The 19,716-nt window shown below is 48.7% G+C and overlaps 1 long non-coding RNA gene across 1 annotated transcript in view; it reads left to right on the plus strand.

Moving 5' to 3' along the window:
• The first annotated feature begins 1,880 nt into the window (after positions 1-1,880).
• Positions 1,881-19,716, plus strand: part of LOC149524478 (uncharacterized) — a 61,946-nt gene continuing 44,110 nt past the window's right edge. The window contains exons 1-2 of the long non-coding RNA XR_016349335.1: positions 1,881-2,733; positions 6,981-7,176. This is a non-coding gene — a long non-coding RNA (uncharacterized LOC149524478). The remainder of the gene's footprint in view (positions 2,734-6,980; positions 7,177-19,716) is intronic.

Consider the following 19,716-nt stretch of genomic DNA (forward strand, 5'->3'; position numbering starts at 1 on the left):
CTTGAGGTCTCTTCCCGCTCTAGTGTTCTGCGATTCTGTAATTCTGGGATTCATACACATGCCCAGGCTGTTTGGCTGTCGCCGTGTGCGCCTTTTCTTCCACGGTGTTGGTGCAAACAGAACATATTGCAGCAAGAGCTTTCTCCTGCAGCTTCTCCTCTTCACAGCCGTCGCCGTCTCGGCTCCTCCTTCCTCTTGCTCCCACTTACAGCCCGTTACTGCCAATGATGTCAGTAGCTGGGTAACGACCACTTAGAGGGTCGTAATCCACCAACTGACAGTGGTTAATTGTTCCCGGATGAGCCCACAGCATCCCTGCCATGGCAGTGCCAGTGGGAGTTTCAGCCCAGGAGCTCTGTCGGGGAGGGGGCACCCCGAATAGGGAGGCTCACAACCACAAGCTGAGTTTTACTCTTGGGCGAGCGAACCTGTTTTTTCCCATCAGCCACGCCGCTCATTCAAACCACCAAGGAACACAGCCACTCGCTCCGCTGCTCCTGCTGGCTGTCAGGAAACTGACCAATGTGCTCCCTCTAACCCCCGTCGCTCTTGGGGCTCAGCGCTGTAAATTGGTTTGCGTTGCCCTGTTTATTACCGACATAGAATGGTAATCATTTTGTCGTCAATAATGGCGGGTTCAGCTCCCCTTCCTGCAGTTCGGCAGTGTGAAAATTATCTCTGGAGCCGGGTCTATGCTACAGCGGAAGGCTGAATTAAGATATGCACCTCGTTAATTGCTGAAGGGTATGCTTGTGTTCATTTTAAACAAAATGGCTACATCTAGACTGGCATGATTTTCCGGAAATGCTTTTAACGGAAAAGTTTTCCGTTAAAAGCATTTTCGGAACAGAGCGTCTAGATTGGCACGGACGCTTTTCCGCAAAAGCACTTTTTGCAGAAAAGCATCCGTGGCCAATCTAGATGTGCTTTTGCACAAAAAAGCCCCGATCGCCATTTTCACGATCGGGGCTTTTTTGCGCAAAACAAATCTCAGCTGTCTACACTGGCCCTTTTGCCCGAACGGGAGCAGATAGTATTTTCGCAAAAAGCACTGATTTCAGACAGTAGGAAGTCAGTGCTTTTGTGGAAATTCAAGCGGCCAGTGTAGACAGCTGGCACGTTTTTCCGGAAAAGAGGCTGATTTTCCGGAAAAACTGGCCAGTCTAGACACAGCCAATGTGATTTCAAAGGTATGTATGTGGCTCACCACCCTAGGAACAGTCTAGAAAAGGCTAAGGGGAGGGGAGCAAGTTCAACATGTGGAGTGGAGAAGTACAAGCATGTGACGAACAAATCCATATATGGAAAGGTTAAATCTGATTGGTTTAGAGGTTTGTGTTACATAACAGGTTACATAACAAGTTACGTAACTGCCATGTGCTATAAAATAGCAAGGGGAGGGGCTCCTTGCTCGAGGGGCTCTGGCTGATTTTGTACCGGTGCTCTCCCTTTGTGCACATTGAATGTCTTATTGAATTGAATTGAATTGAAGTATCGAAGACCCTTGATTCTGCCCAGAATCTGACTCTTTGGGACCCATAAAATCCTAACATTATGAAGTCGACGTATCTTAAATCACATTTCCGCGCCATCCACACAGCGGCAGGCCAACTTGAGCAAATGCTCCCGTCCGCTTCCCTTACTTCTCACGAAAAGCAGATGACAGCCGAAGTTGCCCTCAGCATTCAATTTATGGATCTATACTAGACCTGTTAAATTGAATGCCAGAAGATCGACCTCTGGATCAACCTTCTTCTGCTCTACTCTGCACTGATTAAGCGTCAGTTGGAGTATTGTGTCCAGTTCTGGGCTCCACATTCAAAGAAAGATGAGGAGAAATTGGAGAAGGTCCAGAGAAGAGCAACAAAAATGCCTAGAAAACACCAGCTATGAGGGAAGACTGAAAGAACTGGGCTTGTTTAGTTTCGAAAAGAGAAGACTGAGAAGGGACATGAGAGCAGTTTTCAAGTATCTAAAAGGATGTCCTGAGGAAGGAGGGGGGGAATTGTTCTCCTTGGCCTTGGATGACAGGACAAGACGCAACGGGCTTAAATTGCCGCAAGGGAGGTATAGGTTGGACATTAGGAAAAACTTCCTGCCTGTCAGGGTGGTCCTTCCTAGAGCAGGAGGCTGGACTTGATGACCTTCTGAGGTCTCTTCCAGTTCTATGATTCTATGATTAAACACTGGAATAAATTGCCTGGGGAGTTTGTAGAATCTCCATCACTGGAGATATTTACGAGCAGGTTGGACAGACATCTATCAGGGATGATCTTGATGGTGCTTAATCCTGCCGTGAGGGCAGGGGACTGGACTTGATGATCTTTCGAGGTCCCTTCCAGTTCTAGCGTTCTATGATTCTAGGACTCTGATCTTCCTTGTACTGTGGAGGTGGCCTAGGAGTTCAAGTATAGTGACACCACAATGCGCATTAAAACTTCCAACTCTTGTGACCTTAGTGGCGAAGGGTTATTCCTCAGTCACCCACTTGCATCACCCGGTCTTAAGCCTATGACCCTTAGCATGCCTTTGTGATGCAGGCATTGGTGTACGAAATGACCTTAACACCACAAAACACCATGATAAAAGGAGGATAAAATGGACTAATTGGCTACTATTATCATCACTGCTCCAGCGACTTGATCCCTGCTTAGAGACCAGTCCTGCCAAGGAAGTGTCCAAGGGGTAACCCATGTTCTCAGGAATCCAGCCTGGCTCACACCTCTGTCAGAAGTATGTGAAAGTGGGGACTGGGTTATAGGAACATAAGAACAGCCACACTGGGTTAGACCAAAGGTCCATCTCGCCCAGTGTCTTGTCTGCCGACAGCGCCCAATAAAGTGATGAGGTCTGGATATGAATTCTCTGTCCCTTAATCCCAGTCTGTTCTATTCTTAAACGCTTCCTTCGTGGTTGTCATTGCTGTTCTAATAGCTGGGTTAAATGTTGGCTTTAAAAGAGGGCTGCTAGTTGGCATAGTTCATAGACCCTCATGCTCGGCCAGCATTAAGAATCCCTCCATCCGGAGCATAGCTAGGAATTGGGTCAAGTAATCCATTAGGCAAAACTGATGAAGAATACTAATGAGTCTTTGCCATCCCGGGAGTCGCATGTTAAGCGGCTGATGTAGATAAGCTTTATTCTCTGCCTGGTCTCCAAGACCCCCTAGTCTTGATTAGAAAGCTCGCGGCATTGGACAGGCTGCAGAAGGTAACAGTGCTGATGTCACCTGCAGGCAGGGCTGGACGAAGGCACGGGCGAGCCGGGCAGCTGCCCAGGGCGCCAACCGATGGGGGGCGCCTGATGGAAGCTGTAAGGGGTGCGCGGCATCCCTTACTGCTGCCATCAGGCGCCATGTTCCTGGTTCCTGCAGCACCGGCCAGCAACGCCCTTCCCCTCACTGCTGCAGGGCCCTACACGGCCCGGTGCACGCACCAGCAGCGACAGCCGGGCCGGACTGGGCCACACTTGCGCTGTGCGCCCCAGGGGCAGACCCCAGGCCGTGCGCCAGCGGCTGTAGCCGGGCCGCGCATGCGCCATGTGCCCCGGGGTCAGGCCTGCGTCCCCTAGGGAGGCAGGCCCACTCCCCATGGGTGGGCCCACACATGCGCCGTGAGCCGAGGGGCAGCACTGCGTGCCCGTGCCCAGGCGCCAGAATACCTCGGGCCAGTCCTGCCTGTAGGGAGTGTCTGTGATTACAAATAGGCCTTGATTCTTTTCTCTTGCACTGGTATAAATCAGGAGTAACTTAATTAGACCTGGTGTGAAGCCTAGAGGAGGTCAGAATCAGGCCCGTTTTTTTAAAGTAAAGGCATTCTAGCATTCTGCTCTCATGCTAGATTTACGATATTACTGTGTCCTTGGAACTACCTCTGATTCAGGGCTGCATCAGAGTCTGATTTCCTGGGAGTCAGATTGAATCTTTACAACAGTATAAGATCAGAATCTAGCATCAACATTTGCAGCAGGAGGTAAAAATAACCCCCTCACCTAGTTGATACAGCCCTTATAGAAAGCTTTTCCTGGGTAGGAGAGAGGAATAAACTGAGATCATGCCTTCACCATGCGGAAGATCGATCTTCATGATGCAGCCACAATCGATCTTCCGGAGTTTGATTTAGCAGGTCTACTAAAGACCCACTAAATAAAATTCAGAGAGTGCACTCATTGATCTTCCGTTGTGGAGATGGTGCAGAAACTCAAATGAAGGTATGCTGACACCAGCTATATAATTAACATAGCTAGAATTGCATATATTAACTTGACCTTCCCCTGTAGTGTAGACTTGGGCTCAGTAGATTTGGGTCTTTTTTGAAAAGCATGAACAAGTTGAGACTAAGGAATATGTGGTGGTTAAAAGACTCAGGAGAGCTGAGATCAAGTGCTACTTGTCATAGACTTCTTAGGTAAATCACTTTCATCTTTCTGTGCCTCAGTTCCCGGTCTACAAAATGAGGCTAATACTTTCTACCAGCACTATTTAGGGGGGAAGGTATGTGGAGCAAGGACTGTCTCTCTCCATGCCTTGCACAATGGGTGCCAGAGTCTCCTATGTGGCCTGTAGGTGTAACCCGTGCACTTAATAGGGAGCTATCTCTTTAAGAGACCCCTATGCGGGGAGAGGTAGGAGAGTTGAGTGTTACTGTTACGGGACAGATTCAGCCTCCACCCAGAAGCTTCTGGAGTTGGGTCCAGTAGTTTGGGATCAGACTTCATGAGCAAGTGGGCAGGGTAGCTGCTTTTCTAAGGCCTGTGTGAGCTGGAGGAAGCTAAACCAGGAGCAGAGAAGTGGCTGCTGTTCCTCACTCTGCAGCAGGTAGTGATGTTGTTAACGCTCTACCCGGAATCACGGGTGATGCTACTTAGAGCTAGGAGACCCTGGGAGGGGAAATAACTTCTGTTCATTGTCTGCTTTAAATGCTGTTTTGATTTTAGTCAAACTGTTCTAGTTCACTTTCTCAGTCTGTGGGGATCTTCAGCCCCTCTGTCAATGTAGCAATGGGGAAAGAGTCATTTCTAGTTTGTTGTTCTCGGGTTTTTTTTAAATTTTCTTATAACAGGGGTTCTTTAAGTCTGTTCACTTGTGAGCTTTTCCTGGGTAGGAGAGAGGAATAAACTCATATCATGCCTTCACCATGCGGAAGATCGATCTTCATGATGCAGCCACAATCAATCTTCCGGAGTTTGATTTAGCAGGTCTACTAAAGACCTAGTTAATCGGTGAGCTGGCTGCCTAGCAGTGACCATAGCAGAGGAAGAGTCTGCCTGGACTCCAGCTGATGATTCCCTACAAGGAAGTGGAGAGAAACTTCAGACTCAGCATATGGTGCAGAGTTGATATCAGAGGCACAAACTGAGACTTTGGTGAACTAAATCTAAGCTCTTGGCACCTCAGTCTTTTCTTACTGTGCTTGTGTGGATTGAACTATTCAAATTTCACCTTTAGTTTTTTCTTTACTTATGTTTATTGTAATTATAGACATTATTTGTGGGTTATAAAACAGCTGCGTTCTGTTGTACGAATGAGATTATTCGTTTTCTTCATCAAATTTTATAAAGTTATTTAATTAAATTAATTTCTTTAGTTTCTTTTGGAACTTGAATATAGGAACGCTGACACTGGGCAGTCCTTGCTGAAATTCCTTAGGGTATGTCTACACTTGCCCCCTAGTTCGAACTAGGGAGGCTAATGTAGGCATTCAAACTTGCAAATGAAGCCCAGGATTTAAATATCCCGGGCTTTATTTGCATGTTCCCGTCCGGTCGCCATTTTTAAATGCCACTAGTCCAGACTAGATATCTAAAAGGGTGTCATAAGGAGGAGGGAGAAAACTTGTTCATCTTGGCCTCTGAGGATAGGACAAGAAGCAATGGGCTTAAACTGCAGCAAGCGAGGTTTAGGTTGGACATTAGGAAAAAGTTCCTACCTGTCAGGGTGGTTAAACACTGGAATAAATTGCCCAGGGAGGTTGTGGAATCCCCATCTCTGGAGATATTTAAGAGTAGGTTAGATAAATGTCTATCAGGGATGGTCTAGACAGTATTTGGTCCTGCCTTGAAGGCAGGGGACTGGACTCGATGACCTCTTGAGGTCCCTTCCAGTCCTAGTATTCTATGTATTCTATGATTCTAACTGCCCGCGGCTACACGTGGCAGTTAAACGGTCATTTGAACTAAGTCCTTAGTTCGAATTACCTGTTACACCTCATTCCAGGAGTAGGGAAGCATTGACACAAGCATCGCTCTGAAATGGGGACATTGAAGAGTTTTTGCCTGATGTGAATTGATGAGTGGACCTCTAGTTTCTTTCTCCTGACACTGCCCTGTGTCTTGTAACCTACCTCCTGGCTGCAGGATAATTCAGATCTATCTAGGGACATGTGGGTTTCCGTTTCACTGAACAATGTTTATATTGGCTGGTTTCCATTATTTTTTCCCCCTCCAAACTCAATATTTTGATCTGCCTCCTAGGAGTAATTAATCCCCCTGCATTAAGTGACTCACCAGGATGGATTTCACATGCAAGGCAAATATTTTTCTCATCTTTTCACAATTGTTTCATTAGACTCATGGGGCTCTGTTCTCAGGTGCTGTGCCCATCTGTGGTACAGAGCGGGCATGAAATGCCAACAGATTAGGGTGGCATCAACTTCCACCCCTCTCTGGTAGCGGCTCAGCCTGTATGGATAAAGCCACTATTGCTGCCAAGTGGCAGCAGCTTGTGCTTTTAGTACAGAAGAGCCTCTGTTCAACCCTGACGTCATTCCAAGTGGAGCTTGTTAACTCTGATCGTCTGATCCTTAAGACCCCAATTAATTTGCAATGGTGTGGAAACTGGGGATCCTGCAGTGTAACACCACAATTTTGTCAGCCAGGTGGTAGCCCGTGGGAACTCTGCCCTCAGCACCACACATGGATGATAGCAGGAGAGAGTTTTCAAATTGCCACAAATAATAAAGGTCTACTATTACTTTTCCAAGATTTTCCAGGTCTTGATTTACGTCTACATGAACACAATTTCTCGGGGAAGAATCGACATGGCTTTGTAAAGAGGAATCATGCCCCACCAACCTATTACCGTTCTTTGAAGGGGTGAACAACCATGTGGACAAGAAGGATCCAGTTGACATAGTGTACCCAGATTTTCAGAAAACCTTTGAAGGCTCTTAAGCAAAGGTAGGTCTCATGAGATAAGAGGGAAGGTCCACGCATGGATCAAACAAAGGGTAGGAATAAATGGTCAGTTTTCAGAATGGAGAGAGGTAAATAGTAGTGTTTCCTAGCGGGTCTGTTCCGGGTCTAGTATTATTCACCATATTCGTAAATGATCTGGAGAAAGAGGTAAACAGTGAGGTGACAAAATTGGAAGATGATACAAAACTACTCGAGATAGTTAAGGTCAATGTAGACTGTGAAAAGTTATAAAGGATCCTCATATAACTGGGTGACTAGGCCACAAAATGGCAGATGAAATTCAGTGTTGATAAATGCAGATAATACAGATATAAAAGGGCTTGAAATTAGCTGTTCCCAGTCAAGAAAGAGATCTTGGAGTCATGGCGAATAGTTCTCTGAAAACATCCACTCAGTGTGTCTACACTGCATCTGTAGCTCGAAATAAACCACGCAATTGGATCTACACAAATCGCATAGCTTATTTTGAGTCAATTTCAAAATAGCTTATTTTGTAATTTGGCGCTGTCTATACAACACCAAATTTTGAAATAACCCACTATTCTGAAACGTCCCTTACTCCTTGTGGAATGAGGTTTACAGGAAAATTAGAATAGCGAGTCCGTTACATTTCAAAATAACAGGCTTGCTGTTAAGACATGGGATAGCTATTTTGGGATACCTCTGGTCCCAAAATAGAGCTGCAGTGTAGATGTAGCCTCAGTATGCAGCGGCAGTCAAAAAAAGCTACCAGAATGTTGGGAATCATTAGGAAAAGGCTAGATAATAAAACAGAAAATATATTACCTCTGTATAAATCTATGGCATGCCCACATCTTTATTGTGTGCAGTTCTAGTCACCCCATCTGGAAAAAAATATTTGAAAAGGTACAAAGAAGGGCAACAAAAATGAGGAGGCGTATGGAACAGCTTCTATGTGAGGAAAAATTAAGAATCTCTTCTCAGCTTGGGAAAGAGATGACGAAGGAGGCATATGAAAAAAGTCTATAAAATCATGATTGGTGTGGAGAAAGTAATAAGGAAGTGTTATTTATTCCTCATAACATTAGAACGAGAGCTCACCCACTGAAATTAATAGGTGGCAAGTTTAAAACAAACAAATAGAAACATTTCTTCACATAACACACAGTCAGACTGTGCACGGATTTTATGCTATGGGAACAAGTGAATAACTTTTCTTTATTCACTTTCTCCACACCAGTCATGATTGTATAGACCTCTATCACATCCTCCCTTAGCTTTCTCTTTTCTAAACTGAAAAGTCCCAGTCTTTTTAATCTCTCTTCATATGGCACCCATTCCAAACTTCTAATCATTTTTGTTGCCCTTTTCTGAACTTTTCCCAATGCTAAGATGTCTTTTTCGAGATGAGGCAGCCACATCTGTACACAATATTCAAGATGTGGGCGTACCGTGGATTCATACAGAGGCAATAAGATATTCTCTGTCTTATTCTCTCTCCCTTTTTAAATGATTCCTAACATTCTTTGTTTTGTTGTCTGTTGCTGCACACAGAGTGGATTTTTTTCAGAGAACTCTCCACAATGACTCCAAGATCTCTCTCTTGAGTGATAATAGCTAATTTAGTCCCCGTCATTTTGTACGTATACTTGGGATTATGTTTTCCAATGTGCATTACTTTGCATTTATGAACATTAACTTTCATGTGCCATTTTGTTGCCCAGTCACCTAGTTTTGTGAGATCCTTTTAAAGCTCTTCACAGTCTGTTTTGGATTTAACTATCCTGAGCAGTTTATCATCTACAGATTTTGCCACCTGACTGTTTACCCCTTTCTCCAGATCATTTATAAATAGGTTGAATAGGATTGGTCCCAGGATGGACCCTTGGGGGACTCCGCTAGTTACCTCTCTCCACTCTGAAAACTTGCCATTTATTCCTACCCTTTGTTTCCTGTCTTTTAACCAGTTATCAGTCCATGAGAGGACCTTAGTGATGATGCAAAAACCTAACCGCACAAGGCTACAATATGGCTACTGATGAAAATGAGATAGGTGTACGTTTCGGAAGGTGCCTTGAGCCCAGTTTCATGAAGCAAATGTATCTTTTACACACACACACACACACACACACACACACACACACACACACACACACTCTCAGCTTGACATCCGAATTTTCATCTGCACAAGAGATGGTGTCCCGTGTGTGTGTGTGTGTATTTGGGGAGGCAATTTATCCCTAACCTTAAACCTCTATTTCCATCAGTGCAGCCACTTGTGCCCAGCTGAGCTCGGATTCACGTCTGTATAAATGATGATGAACATCTATGAAATGCTGGGTGAGCATTCAGCAAAATTTTTCAGCGGTTCATTGAGGCAGCACGCCCAGAGTTCATGGGGAGTTTAGTGCATGAACCGTTGAGGGTTAATGGAGAGCCGAGCCTATTGAAATGTGGGATTACTAAATAATGAACTTTTCTCTCCAATAAATTTGGCCCAGGCCTATAAAAAAATCTTTAGCGTGTCACTCTTCAGTCAATTTTTTTGGACTATAGACTCTGAGTAATTTTTAATCTGCTCTTTCATTTTTTTTAATGTGACTATTTATACAGAACCTCTGACGGGGCATATTTATAGCGGCTTCATCACCTGGATAGATTTTTATGTGAGTGCCTATTGCTTTGATTAGTCATTTCATTCTTCCTCCCCCTGCTTTTTATTACACTGTTGCCAGCTTCCATCTCTGCGAGGGTTTTCATGTGCTGCGCAGTGTCTGAGAGGTCAGGTCAGCTGGGGCTGAGCCAAAAATATTAGCGCTCGCTAACCACTGGAGAGAGAAATTAAAATAATATGGAGCACTTAGAAATTGGCACCGATTCTGAACTACAGGAAAGGGTGGCTTTTGTTTAAGGCACTGCAGCTGGGTTTAAAACCTGCCCTGGGCAAATCATTTTGTCGCTATACACCTCGATTCACCATGGTTACGTCTACACTAGCAGCTTCTTGCACAAGAACGCTTTTGCGGAAGAGTTCTTGTGCAAAAACTCTTCCACAAGAGAGCGTCTACACTGCCATGTGCTTTTACGCAAGAGCATCCATGGCAGTGTAGACACCTTCTTCCGTAAAAAAGCTCAGATGGCTATTTTAACCATCGGGGCTTCTTACACAAGAAATTCATGTTGCCTGTCTACACTGGCCTCTTCTGGAAGAGCTCTTGTGCAAGAGGGCTTATTCCTCGTGGGTAGAGGAATAACTCTTCCAGAAGAAGCCCTGTTTTACAATGCTGGACTGTAAATTGACTTCTGGAAGAACGCTCGTGCAGTGTAGACAGCCGGCGAGTTTTTGCGGAAGAATGGCTGTCCTTGGGCAACAAGCTGCCAGTGGACAGAACATAAGAACATAAGAACGGCCGTACTGGGTCAGACCAAAGGTCCATCCAGCCCAGTATCCTGTCTACCGACAGTGGCCAGCACCAGGTACCCCAGAGAGGGTGGACCGAAGACAATGATCAAGCGATTTGTCTCCTGCCATCCCTCTCCAGCCTCTGACAAACAGAGGCCAAGGACACCATTTTATCCCCTGGCTAATAGCCTTTTATGGACCTAACCTCCATGAATTTATCCAGCTTCTCTTTAAACTCTATTATAGTCCTAGCCTTCACCGCCTCCTCTGGCAAGGAGTTCCACAGGTTGACAACACGCTGTGTGAAGAAGAACTTCCTTTTATTAGTTTTAAACCTGCTACCCATTAATTTCATTTGGTGTCCTCTAGTTCTTCTATTATGGGAACTAATAAATAACTTTTCTTTATCGGCCCTCTCCACACCACTCATGATTTTATAGACCTCTATCATATCCCCCCTCAGTCTCCTCTTTTCTAAACTGAAAAGTCCCAGTCTCTTTAGCCTCTCCTCATATGGGACCCGTTCCAAACCCCTAATCATTTTAGTTGCCCTTTTCTGAACCCTTTCCAAGGCCAAAATATCTTTTTGTAGACGTGTAGACGTAGCATCTGTAAAAGAGCCTCAGAGGGGCTGTTGGGGGAGTCTGTAACTTTTAAAACAATGAGTCGCCAGAGCCTAACAGATGTAGAGAGTGTCACGAGCTTTCGTGGGCAGAACCCACTTCCTCAGATGAGCCGGAGAGGAATAACAGAAACCAAGTTATAACAGGAAAAAAAAAGGTACCTGACAATTGTAGGACTGGTGGGAATGAGGCTAATGAATTGGGCGGGACGTGACCCATTCTTAGCTTTTGACGTAACGATGAGGTGTTAAAGGCAGGGGAGACCGGCTTTAGAACACGACATCCGGATACTGTCTTTGTTCATCTGTAAAACGGAGGTGCTATCGGAAGTGTTAACTCTCCAGGCTATGGAAATAGGAAGCAGCCTGGGGCAGGGACTGTCTCTCATTATGTATGTTTGCAGCACTTGGCACCCCAAGGCCCTGATCTTGGCTGGGGCCTCTAGGTGCTACTGTAATAGTAATACTACTCATGAGGGGTGTTTGGTGCAGCTCTGGCTCTGAGGGAGGGCTGAGCGCGAAGCCCCAGCTGAGGCAGCTCTGGCTAATGAGGGCCCAGCTGGGGGCCATATAAAGGACTCCTGGAGAGGGAGGGAGAGTTGAGTGCTGCTCTGGGCAGAGAGTAGTAGGGACTTGGCTGCCAGGGAAGCAGGAGGCTTCCTGGAGGTAGGGCAGGGCTGGCGAAGGAAGGCAGGACTGGGGAGGCTGTGGCCAAGCAAGGCGGCAGGGCCTGAAGCTACAGGGGCTCCAAGGGGCAGCCATGGCTGGCGGGGCAGCAGGTCCACCCCCGTTTGCCAGTGCTGAGTGGCCATTGCAGACGGCAGCTTGCCGGGCTATGTGAAGACTGAGAGTGGGTCACTGAGGCAGCGGAACTGGGTGTTCCATGGGGGAGACCAGGCTGCCCTGGGGAGGGGCGGACCCCGGAGTGCAAGCAGGAGAAACACCAGCTCCTGGAAGGGGGGCTCGGACGCCGGCGTGGGCACTGCCGGGGGGCCCTGTCCGGAAGAAGACACCGTCATCAAAGGAACATGGGGAGACACCAGCAAGAGGGAGGTGTCCCACGAGCCAACAGGCTAATTCCCAGAGCAGCCGGCTGGAGGCACCAGGGTGGTGAGTCTGCGCCCCCGACACATGATTTGCCAAGGGGCAGTTTGGTCATTTTCACACTGCCCCAGTCCTGGACTGGTCGGTGTTACTGTGGCGTAGCGAGGTGGGGATGGGGGCAGTTGTCCCCGAGTGCCACACTGGGGGGGGGGGGGGGGCACCAATTTAGCTGCCAGGCCACTTGCTCCCTGCAGACAAAACGCCGAGGCGGGGCCGGGCGGCAGGAGCCGGCACTTGAAAGGTCTGTCCAGGAGCCCAGCACCCCTGGCTCGGGAGCCGCAGCTGCCCCCACTGTGCAGTTTTGCCCCTCCCCTGGGTGCATAACACCCTGGCTATGCCACAGCCCTGGGGCAATTGCACTGGGGACATCCTGGCCCTCTTCTCTAGCCCCAGCGCACTCGGCGACAGAGCTACACCCTTCTCCATGTTACCGCAGGATTCTCGAGGTGCCACTCACTCCTACTTTGGGGCAGTTTTGCCCTGCAGGGCGCGGTACGGAGCTGCCCTAACGCCATCAAGATCTGTCTGCGGTGTGCACAGTCTCACCCGTGAAAATCCTCTGTGTGTGTGGGGGGGGGGGCAATGGGGGGTGATGTGCTTATTTGGGGCCGATGGCTGCGTTGAGCTTACAAAGTCTGGTTATGGTGTGAACCTTCTGCACGGCTCTGTGGCAGATTGCGGGCTCCATTTTGAATGTGGGGTGTGTTTGCCTTCTCCGGTGTCCATTTACTTCCCTACTGGGCAGGGCTGCCTAGGGGTAGCTGTGCCAGGCTAGGAATGGCGGGTCAGCCCTCTGTTCCAAGAGAAGCACCCTAGAAAGGAGGCCACAGATAACTGGTCCAGCAAGGGAGAGGTCACCTGGGTCTGGGGTCACCTGCGGAGGCTGGTCAGGAAGGCGCAAGAGAGAGGAGACTGGAGGGTTATGAAATGGGCAGGGGCGTCTCTTGGCCAAAGACCCTTGGAGTGGGTGGAAATGGCCCAGCTCAGGGGAGACGCTGAGGAACTCCTTGGGGTGGGGGTAACCCCGCCGGTTAGGAGCAGATGGGCCCACGCAAAGGGTGAGCAGGAGCGAGGGGCATTACCAGCGCGGGTCATGCTTTCTGGCTGCTCTGTGCTGTCCTGTTTCATCTCTTCAGTAGAGCCCAGCTGAGCTCGGGTCCGGGTGCTAAGCCCGGTCACTGTTGCCTGTCCCAGGGCACGCAGATGGAAACTCTAACCCTGAAGCGCCCCCCCTTTGCCCCCCAGTCACTGGGGGTTGAGTAAAAGTTGCTGTGGGGGGGACATGGTGCTACATTCCGGGCCTGGCGAACGGGACCTGCCAAAAGGGGTGTCGGCCACGGGGGCTGCTCTTGGAGTGTGGCTCTCTATAGGCCTAGAGTCAGGGATGGGGCCTGGCCTGCCCCAGCAAACTGCGATTCAGCGTTCGGACCCCTCACCGCTGCCTGGAGGTCCCGTCGGGTGCTGAGCCCCATCTGTGGGTGGTGGGATAGGAGTGGGGTGGGGTTATTTATAAAAGAGGCTGCCAGTCATGATTCGGGGAGGACGTGGATTGTACCTTGCTGCTGGTTTAGGTCAGAACAGCCCCGCTGACCTCCGGGGAAGGAAGGATGACCGATCTGCGGCCTGGCACTGGTCTGTGGCAGCCTCCTTGCCGGTCCCTGGGACCTGACACAGTTTAGGAAGGCAGCAAGCAAGGCTGAGAAACACTGCTGCTAAACCATGTGCCGAATTGATCCTGCCGTCCTGTCCATTTCTGTTCAACCCTCTTGCAAAAGAAGCAAGGTCGGGGCCTTCGAGGGAACCCTCTTCCCCATTCACTGCAGGACAGATGCTCTGCCCTTTCTTCCTCTGGTGGCTATGGGGGCCATCGTGCCCTGCTGCCACGGGGATTAGTAGCTTCCTGCATGTCTGTGGAGACCCCGGCCAGGGGACAAATCCAAATGGAAAAAAAAATCCCCTCATGCTTTTGAGCCAAAGAAGATATGGCCCATTTGGTTGGCGTGTTGATTTTTGGAACATTCCTCCCCCACCCCCGAGGCCGACTCTGTCACCCCCACTTGTGCCCAGCCCCTGCCCAGCAATGGTTCTCCCCCCTCAAACTCTCGTATTTCTGCCCTATACTCCGTTCAGCCCCAAAGCTCCCCATCAATAGAAAGAGTCTGGCTGACATCTTAGGACTCTGGGTTAGGCCACGTTAAAAAAGTCGTTTAAACGTGCGTCTGTATGAGCATTTGGTCCAACCGCCGGCGTTCAGGACAGCCGCCGCGGGCCCTTGGGCAGGGTCTGGTGGAGCCCGACTCCCAGAAGTCGTCCTTAGAGGACTGTTCTTTCCGGGTTCCAACGGCCAAGTTCTGTAGTAAAGACAATTCTAGACCCTGGAATATTGAGCTGGCTTCTGGGTGGCTACAGCCTGGCCTCTAGAGCCCACTGAAAAGCAAAGCAAAAGGGGGCGAAAAGCAGTTAGTGGCTTCACGTTAATCTTGGCCTTCACACCGTGCCTGTGAGTGATGACTTACAGCCTTCCTTAAAATCCTTTAGCCACTTAGGACATACTTGTCTGACAGCAGCCCATGCGTCGCTGTCTCCTTTGGCTCCTAATTGCAGTTATTAGCTTTTTTGGGGGGAAGGCTCATTGCTATTATGAAACAGCCTAAGTATGATTCTCTTCCTTCCCGTGTCACTTTGTCTGCACTGATTTTGAAATCTCAACTAAATACAAGCCGTTGGTGCTCATTAAAATGCCATCACGCGGCAATCCATTGACATTTAGTGGAGGATGTGTTGGAGTTTTCTCTGACCTTGTACACAGTCCTTTCCGAGAGTTCGGGGGCACCTCCTTTCAGACGGGACGCCTGCCTTGGCTAACAAGCTTGACGAGCAATCACAATTGCTGCCAAACAGCGGAAGCATGGCACAAAGTTCACTTTCCGTTTCTATCGCTCGGGTAATTCTCGTTTCACGAGACCACCCCAACCAGAATCTGTCTGAAAAGTCTGGGGAAGAGTTTGCGACTTCCCGGTTTGAATGTGCCTGAAGGGAAAAGTGGGCGCATTGGAGAAACTCCAGCGGAGGGCAACAAATGATCACGAAGCTGGAGCACATGACTTAGGTGGACTTAGGGATTTGGGCTTGTTTCATCTTCAGAAGAGAAGATGTCATAGCAGCCTTCAACTACAGGCAGTCCCCGGGTTACGTACAAGATAGGGACTGTAGGTTTGTTCTTAAGTTGAATTTGTATTAAGTCGGAACTGGTACATATTGTAGGGGAAACTCTAGCCAAACATTTCTCCAGAGCTCAGTTTTATTCTCCCACACCTCACTTCCCTCAGTCCTTTATTCTCAAGCTGAGGTGTCTGCTGAGAAAAGCCGCTCCGCGTCTCCCTGGTCTGCTAGGGGGGAAGCAGCTAGTGCGGGGTTGCCTCACCCCGTTTGTAAGTAGGGATCTGATGTAAGTCGGATCCATGTAACCCGGGGACTGCCTGTACTTGAAGGGGGGTTGCAAAGAGGATGGAGAGAGGCTGTTCTCAGTGGTGGTAGATGGCAGAACAAGGAGCAATGGTCTCAAGTTGCAGAGAGGGAGGTCTTGGTTGAATATTAAGAAAAATTATTTCCCTAGGAGGGTGGTGAAGCACAGGGATGGGTTCCCTAGAGAGGGGGTGGAATCGCCATCCCTAGAGGTTTTTAAGTCCTAGCTTGACAAAGCCCTGGCTGGAATGATTTAGTTGGGATCGGACCTTCTTTTAGCAGAGGGTTGGACTTGATGACCTCCAGAGATCTCTTCCAGCTCTGATCCTATGAACTTTCCAATCAAGTATCCAGTTAGACTAAAAAACCCATCAAATGGCACCCGAACACACAGTGAGTAGCAAAATTACACATTCTGTAATCCATTAAAAATACCTTATTTGGGGGAAAAAAATCGGTTCCCATTTTACCTAAAATATGGTTTATGTTCTTGTAGCATTGCAACGCCACACGATCTGTTCAGTGTATTTATCCTCCCACAACATGCAGAAGGTACCAAAGTGCTATCATCCCCAGTGTACAGCTAGAAAACTGAGGCACAGAGAGGCTAAGGGACTTGCTAAAGTCATATCAGAAATCTGTAGCAGAACAGGGAGGAGAAACCAGATCTCATAAAGTCTGCTAGTGTCCTAACCACTAGGCAATATTTCCCACCTGCTTACGTTGCCTTCATAATCTTCTTATCTGAGCAGTCCAGTACGTTTTGGATGGTCTGTTGAAGTGGTTCTCAACCAGAGATACACAGAGCTCTTCCAGGAAGTCCTTACGTAATCTAGATATTTGCCAGTTTTACAATAGGCTACAATAAAATGCACGAGCAAAGTCGGCAAAAACTCAAATTTCACACAATGACTTGTTTATACTGCTCCGTATACTATACCGGGGTGGGCAATTTTTGAAGGGGGAGCACTTGACAAATTTTGGAAGTGTTTGCAGGCTGCCCCAGAAGGGGCGGGGCCAGGAGACGTCACATGTTCCCCCGCCCACAGATCCTGATTGGCCTGGGGGTGCGGGAGCACGTGAAGTCTTTGCCCTCCCGCTCCCAGCCTGTCGGGGGTGTGCGGTGCCTAGAGAGAACCACCTGCCATTTTTGAACAGCTGGCGGTTCCCTCGAGGCACTGCATGGGGGATGAGACTTTGCGCACTCCTCTGTCCCCGGGTGTCGATTGGCAGGGTGGCCGTGAGCCAGATCAACGGCTGGGCAGGTCGAATGCAGCTCATGGATGCTATCTTGCTCAACTCTGTACTATATGCTGAAATGTAAGTACAGTATTTACACTGCAGCTGATTTATTGTATAATTATATGGCAAAAATGAGAGAGCCAGCAATTTTCCAGTAGCAGAGTGCTTCGACACTTTTATATGCTTATGTCTGAGTTTGTAAGCAAGTGGTTTTTAAGTGAGGTGAAGCTTGGCGGTACGCAGGACAAATCCAGCTCCTGAAAAGGGTAGTTTGGAAAGGTTGAGAGCCACCGGTCTAGCGAAACACGAGTGCTTTCACCGTCGGTTATCGTAATGAGGAACAGGCACATAGATTTTATGCCTGGAATGTTTCGTTTCATTTCATTGTTTGTTTTGCGGTGGTGGCTAGACACTCCAATCAAGCGGTGAGGGTCCTATTTTGCTTGGTGCTGGATGAACATCTCAGAAAGACAGTCCCTGCCCCCAATGGAAAGGCTTTACAATCAGGGCCAACTTATCCAGTAGGCACAGTGCCTAGGGCCCACGATGCTTTTAGGGGCCCACGAAAATGTTTTAATTTCTTTTAAAATCAGAAGAAACAAAATGAACTTTTAGAGTCGAAGAAAATGTGTTAATTGTTTTCTCACATCAGAAAAAAATGAAACTTTTAGGGCTCACGAAAATCTATTAAATTTTGCCTAAAACAGAAAAATAATAAAATGTTGACGTATTTAAAGTTATATCAAAATAATTTTTAATATATATTTTTTTTTTTATGGAGGAAGGGGCCCACGAAAGTAAAAGTGCCTATGGCCCATGAAAGTCATAATGCGGCCCTGTTTACAATCTAAGCCCATGGTCCCCAACCCGGTGCCCACAGGCGCCATGGCGCCCGCCGGGCCCTTTACGTGCACCCGCGGAGCAATCTGGGCTGGCCCCGCCCCCAGGCGTGCGGCAGGTGCCAGACTCGGGCGCATGGCCAGCCCCGGGTGCGCCACGCGTGCCCTTGCCAGCCCCGCCCCCGCCCCGCCCCCGGGTGCCCTTGCCAGCCCCGGCCCTGGGGGCGCCGCGCATGCCCGCACTGGCCCCGGCCGCGCAGAACCTGGGCAGCCCCTGCCGGGGATTGCAGCACATGCTGCTGCCAGCCTCGGGCGTGCGGCGCATGCTTGGCCCCGCCCCAGTCACGTGGCCAGTGAGCAGCCCCGCCCCCTTACGCACAGTGGGGGGTTGTTTGAGTTCATTTAAAATATCTCAAGGTATGTTTTTCCTCTCCTACAGCGAGCCTCTTTTCTCTATTATGAAGAGAGAAGCAGAAACTTTCCTGTGAGCAAGAGAATTCCCTTCTGCCTCAAATGCAGCCTTTGGGTGCTATAGGGGGTCAAACTTCCCACGTTCCCAGGCTAACAGATGTATTGGAGCATAAGCTTTCGTGGGCAAAGACCCACTTTGTCAGATGCATGAAGTGGATCTTTGCCCACGAAAGCTTATGCTCCAGTAAATCTGTTAGGGTATGTCTACACTAGCCCCCTAGTTCGAACTAGGGAGGCTAACGAGGGCGACTGAAATTGCAAATGAAGCGAGGGATTTAAATGTCCCGCGCTTCATTAGCATGTTCCCGGCTGGTCGCCATTTTGGAAATTGACTAGCCCGGAATAACAGCCTGCATTTACATGCGGCAGAGAAGCGCGATTCCAAAATAAACCCCTTACTTACGTTCCACGAGGTTTAACTGTTAATTTGAAGTATATTATTTTGATATAACCTTACGCAGCTGAAACTTTCCTGTCTGTTGGCTGGGAATTCTGACTTGACTCCCCATTCATCACAGCACTGACAGACACTGCTCTGCGCCCCTTGAGGAACTGGGACTTTATGGAGCTCAGGAAAACTCAGATTTATCCTCCCGGTACCCATGCCTGACCCCAGTTTGTTCCAGACTCCCTCAGGATTGCCCTGAGCAGGGCCGTTTGGCAAGTGTTCACAAGAACTAATGGGCTAGGATCTCTTTGGCAGCTGCAGGCAGACAGCGCAAAGGGAGTTGTGCTGGAACAAACCCAGACGTTGAAGGCTGTAGAAATGCATGTCAAACCATTCCCACGTGGGCACAAATTGCTCTGGAGCCGGGACTAGCGAGCCCTGCTCCTTCAGCTCAAAGACTCCAAAAGCTGCCTCTGTGGGTTACCAGCCTACACCCCACCCCTTTGTAGAGCAAACATACTTTTCTTTGCTTCCAATCCTAGAGCTCTTGCCTGGTGACAGGCATTAGGAAGTAGCTGTTCTCTTTCAGCTGGAGAAGCGATTCCTCTCACATGTCAATTTCGGGGAGGCCTTTGGGCCTCTCATTGATGCCTACCTTGATGGATCATAAGATTTCATAGAATCCTAGAACTGGAAGGGTACATCTAAACTACATGCCTCCGTCGATGGAGGCATGTAGATTAGTTTATTCGAAAAAGGGAAAAAAGCGGCGATTTAAATAATCGCGGCTTCATTTACATTTAAATGGCTGCTGCGCTGAGCCGACAAACAGCTGATCAGCTGTTTGTCGGCGGATCGGTGCAGTCTGGACGCGCCGCGGCCAACAAGGAAGCCTTTGTCAATCGGCGCAGGTAAACCCGGTTTCACGAGGCATACCTGCGCCAATCGACAAAGGCTTCCTTGTCGACTGCGGCGCGTCCAGACTGCCCCGATCTGCCAACAAACAGCTGATCGGCAGAGCGTGGCA

Source organism: Pelodiscus sinensis, chromosome 4 (genome assembly GCF_052426305.1).
Source record: "Pelodiscus sinensis isolate ZL-2025 chromosome 4, ASM5242630v1, whole genome shotgun sequence".
Lineage (NCBI taxonomy): Eukaryota > Metazoa > Chordata > Testudines > Trionychidae > Pelodiscus > Pelodiscus sinensis.